Source organism: Pteropus medius, unplaced genomic scaffold (genome assembly GCF_902729225.1).
Source record: "Pteropus medius unplaced genomic scaffold, Ma_sr-lr_union100, whole genome shotgun sequence".
Classification (NCBI taxonomy): domain Eukaryota; kingdom Metazoa; phylum Chordata; class Mammalia; order Chiroptera; family Pteropodidae; genus Pteropus; species Pteropus medius.
In genome coordinates this window covers 20,405,057-20,410,647 of record NW_024354500.1, presented here as the reverse complement: position 1 = coordinate 20,410,647, position 5,591 = coordinate 20,405,057, and the positions used below count along the sequence as shown (strand labels likewise).

The 5,591-nt window shown below is 34.5% G+C and overlaps 1 pseudogene; it reads left to right on the top strand.

The window, feature by feature from the left end:
- The first annotated feature begins 4,075 nt into the window (after nt 1–4,075).
- Nucleotides 4,076–5,107, top strand: LOC120595049 (coiled-coil domain-containing protein 112-like; annotated as a pseudogene).
- Nucleotides 5,108–5,591: the final 484 nt, after the last annotated feature.

Below are 5,591 nucleotides of genomic sequence, written 5' to 3'. Positions count from 1 at the left end.
TTTGCTCTTTGCCTCCATACAAGGGCAGAGGCCATGAGAGCTTCCTGCCATCTGTCTCGGTCCCTCAAGCTATTTGAACTGGGTCAGGTCTGTCAAGTACCTATCCCAGCCTCCAGCTACCACCACAATGAGAGGAAGATCAGACTCCCAGGGGGAACAATAAAGTCCAGGTGATAACTCATGTGAAAGCACTTTTAGAAAATGCCATTAAAATTGTTGAAAATGACAACCATCACAAATTCTTGACTATTATCTGTTATTACCAGACTGGCTACAATGATCAAAAAACAATTATTATGAAGGCAGAACTTTTTAAAACTGAAGTAATAAATTCCCTAGGTATAGTCTTGAAACAATATCTGTTGACTTAATTAGAGAAGAAATGGTTCAAGGTTGAATTATTTTCTTGGTGGTCTTTTCAAAAGATAATACGTCTGAAAGAATAGGTAGGGAGCAGGTGTGTGATGTCTGAGTCTTAGCTTGCATTTGGCAAAATTCTGACTACAGAGTGAAGCCATTAGAGATGTTGTCAGTGAGATTGATGATAGTATGTATTTTTAAATTGTCCTTGACATATCATATAAAATGCACAATTCAAAAGACACATCATGAATTGTAGCAAAATGTAACACATAATACACCCTTTTTCAGGGGCAAGGATTATATTAGTTGAGTGAGGCACATTTAGATTGGGTTAAGACAGAGTTGGAAATAATTCTACTAAAATGTCACTGTAAACAGTTCAGAGTCAAGTGAAAAGAGAAGCATGAATGAACTGAGAAGGGGTTATTTAAATAACACATGAACCTCTCCCAGGATATGATTGCCCCTTTCATGTGGAGTGGCGAACTGGTATGTTCGAGAAGGTTGGCCTTGCGGAAACAGGTCTCAAGGGCTCTGAAAAAATAGATCATGGATAATAAACCTGAATCCTGAGTGACAGTCCAGTGTGTTAAACTGAGCTTCTTAATCAGGAATGCATTTGCCTTGTGTACAAGAAGAAACCAGAGGTACATCTTCTTAGATTGAGTCAAGTTCTTCACCTCCACTGCCCCCATTGATAGATAATTTAAAATACTATTTTATATTAAAACAAAAACAGACATACAATGAAGTATAATTTTAAATCTCATAGATTTTTTAGATGAAGAATAAGAATTCAAAGAAATCTTGTGCTTACGTTGATTGACCACGCATCCAACTAATGACATGCCTCTACCTGCCTTTGACTTGAGGATACTTATATGGACATGCTGGGAAAAAATGGAAAGATACAATAGTCTCTCCTTATCTGCAGGTGATACATTCCAAGATCTTCAATGAATGCCTAAAACCGCCAATACCAAACCCTATATTATAAAGACAATCCCTGACTTACGATTTTTGACTTTACAGTAGTGTGAAAGCGATATACATTCAGTAGAAACTGTACTTCATATTTGATCTTTTCCTGGGCTAGTGATATGCAGTGTAATACTTTTTCGTGATGCTCGCAGTGGCACTGAGCCGCAGCTCTCAGTCAGCTACAAAATTGTGAAGGTAAACAACTAATACTCCACAGTGTATTCATTGTGTTAGATGATTTTGCCTAACTCTAGGCTGATGCAAGTGTTCTGAGCACATTTAAGGTAGGCTAGGATAAGCTATGATGTTTAGTAGGTTAGGTGTATTAAATGCATTTTCATCTTACAATATTTCCATTTATGATGGGTTTATTGGATTGTAACCCCATCGTTAAGTTAAAAAGCATCTGTACTATTTTTTTATTCCTATACATACACGTCTATGATAAAGTTTAATTTATAAATTCAGCACAGTAAGAGATTAACAATTACTACTAATAAAATGGAACAATTATAACAAGCACTGCCATACCATGACAGTCAATCTGATAACTAAGAGGATGACTAAGTGACTAACGTGAATCATTCCTTTGTCTAGTGTATCCACTGTATACAGCACAGATACACTAGACAAAAGAATGATTCATGTCCTGAGTAAGATGGAGCAGATGGCTCAAAATTTCATCACGCTACTCAGAATGGAAAATGATTTATAACTTATGAATTATTTCTGGAATTTTCCATTTAATATTTTCAGACCACAAATGACTGGGTAACTAAAATGATGGAAAGCAAACAATAGATAAGTGGGGGGACTACTGAACCAAAAAGTGTGTATCTAAATATGGAGTCAGAATGGACAAGCAGATCACAACCTCAGGAAGCCTGGAGCAATTCCAGAGACCAAGGCCAAAATCCGTGCAAGGTTGGGTTTTCCTTCCTCATTGACTCCCCTCCTCTTTTCTTTCTACAGATCTAAAACAGAAAATCATTAAGTTTCAGCGTTCAGAGAGATTTTTTTTTAGGATCATTAAATCCACTCTTATTACATAAAAATTCTGTAATTTTTATGTCTTAAGAAATGGTTTTCAAGTATACTTTCAAAGACAAGAAACTCATTACTTTGTAAGGCAGCTCTTTCTACTTTCCAAGAATGTGAATTTTTTGATATGAACATTGGTTTCTAAGGTCAAATAGTAAGAAGGAAAGTCGGCCTTAGAAATCTATTTATCCTGGCTTCTCATTCAGGAATCTTTTCACAAAACTTTAGTGAAAATACTTGATTATAATTGGTCTAAAGGAAACTGGCTTGGCAGAATTCTGGAACGGAAGTCCTAATTCAAGCCAGAGCTGGCGGGGCAGGGAGGAGTGGGAGGAGGAACAAATGATATCACAGGAAGTTATGAAACCTAATTAAGCGGAGGAATATGTGGAACTATGGACTACCTCCAATACTTGGACAGGAAGTTTTTACTCCACTTTTGAGTCATAGAGCTTGTTTACTAAAGAACATTTCCTCCCCTGTGCCTTATCCTTTTCTCCTAGGTTCCAGAGTTTGAAGTTGACCCAGACATACACCATTATCTCGAGAAAAAAATTTTTAAAGTTATTGTCCTATTTTTGAATCAATAAAACTAAAGAATCTATAATAAACCATAGGCGATTCTAGAATTCTATAAAAATATTTACAAAAAAATTCTACCAGAAAGAAAAATCACGATTCAATAATTATCCTCAATTGTAGAGTGTCAATTGCATGTCACTTTCAAAAAAAAAATCTTAGAACATTATTTTGAAGTGATAAAAGCATTTTACCTGGTATTAAGCAATTGATTCTTGTCTCATATCAAGTGCAGAACTTCTCTAAAGATTTTATTTGTATTTTGTACATTCTTTTCACACTATGGTAGGATATCATCACCCCCTCTCTTAAATGCCATATTAACTGAAAATCTATAAAAAGAATATGATATATATGGAAGCTAACCATATTTGGGGATCCACAGCCTGATGTCTGGCTCTTGCTCACCAGTCGCTAAAGTGAAGGCTTATAGTAGATGTCCCTGGTCTACCAATGCGCATGAAGTTCTCAGTCAAACTCTTCTCATTAGAGAGACCTATGAAGAAGATCATCCTATTCACACAATGACGATGAAACTCTAGTGATCCAAACCTTTTTTAAGTATGACTGGATATCCAAGGATAATGAGGCATGTGAGAAATACCAGAAGCATTAAAAAGAATAAGCAAACAGAAAAACATAAGCATATAGAAAAACTGTGTAGAAATAATAATCTGAGCTTTAAATTATTCCAATTTTACATATAAGTTCAATCATTATAACAGCCATACAAGGTAGATACTATATTACCCCATTTTATAGATTAAGAAATTAAGGAATAGTTCACCCTTCCTCTTCCTCTGGTGCATTCACAAGCCCAGTCAAACATGTAGGGAACCATAAACTGGTTCTTCAGTGCCTCCTGCACAAATTCCTAGGCCTGCCTGCCCACAGTGGCCTCAGCAATTGTATAAGAGTAGATGGCCACCCTCACAGCAGTTGTGGCACACAATAACAGCAGTTGTGGCACACAATAACGGCCAATTTTTTAGTTCAGATGGAATTCAACCTTTTCAGCTTCAAAATTAGAAGTAGAAAGCCAGCTAATCAGACTAAAAAAGCAAAGATCTCATATAGCAGAAAAATTTTTCAATCAAATTACTAACGGAAAAAAGACAAACCCAGTCATTTCTTCATAAAAAAAAAAATCTTCAGAATTGAACATGGTGTGGTGGAAGAACTGGAAAATAAATTATCAGCAGGAAAATAGAAAGGGCAAAAATCCAGCAACAATTAGCCAAAATACATAATAATGAAAAAAGATTTCAGTATCAGTTAAAAGAAGTGACATGCCTGATTTTGTTAAAAAGTTCAGAGAAAGTACAATGAACACTTTAAAATAATAAGCAAGATAGCTTAATAAAGAAGAGAAAACAACTAATAATGAATTGAGTACCATATCCAGAAATATTGACACATGGGCTTGACACAATAGCTCTCAGAATAATGTCAAGCAAAGTTCCTGTAGACAAAGTGCCATCATGTACTTTTCCAGAGAAAGTAGCAGATTCTGAAAACTTCTTTCAACAAACGAGGGTAACAAGGATGCTAACAGTCATGATCACCAGAATTTTGTAAAAGTGAGAAACAAAGAGAAGTCAAGATACATTCTAGAGCAGTATCTTGGAAGAACACAGGATGAAGTGCAACAGTGTGAGAAACCATGTAAAAATTTTTGACTCTAGAACAAAAGAAGTGTATTCAGAATCGGAAAACTAAATGCAGCAAAAAAGGAGAAAATTTTCAAGTTAAAGACAGAAGATATACCTATGCTTCTTCATAATAAACAAGAAGATGATCAAAAGTAAAAAGCAACAAAGAAGAAATTGACAATTGAAGCTTGCAAAAAAAACCCCAGAAAAGTATATAAATGTCAATGAAATGTTTCTCATATTTAAAGGAAGTTAAAAAAAGAGGAAGAGAAAGAACACTTAGCAGAAAGAGTACCAATGCCAGTTTAAACTAAAACTACAATTAGAAAGTTATACACACAAGAAGAAAAAACAAGAACTTCTGAGGCTTGAAAAGATTAGGGAAAAGGCAGAAAAAAGGAAACTGCTGCTAATAAGGTTTCAAGAAAGATTTCTATAAACTTGGATTGAAAATTCTAGCTAGACGGGCAAAGGAATGTGAAAAGGCAGAAAAAATAAAGACTAGAAAATTTTAAAGAAAAGAGTGAAAACATGTTGGTAGAGATCCGTGTAAGTTTTATAAACTTACCAAAATTTGGAAAGAATGGGACCTGGAGGCATAAAGAATAGAGAATACGAGATAATGAAATTGGTAAATAACATATTCAGTTATTCTGGGAAATATAGTCACTAACCATGTTTTTTAAATATCACTAACCTAACCAATTATATTATATACGAATTGACAAGTATTAAGTTCCATAGTGACATTGACATTAGTATTTCTTATTTATACTAAAATAGCATTTAGTTTCTATGTTGGCCTATTATTGATGTAAAAGCTATTTAAAGAAGTTCATGTTACAAACATTTTCATTTAATGCATAGGACATTTAAAAGATATATATATTTAACAGCACAATGAAATTAACTGGGACAATTTTAGAGTGACATTTTTTAAATCAAAAATTTGCAACTCTTAGAACTTGGTGGTAA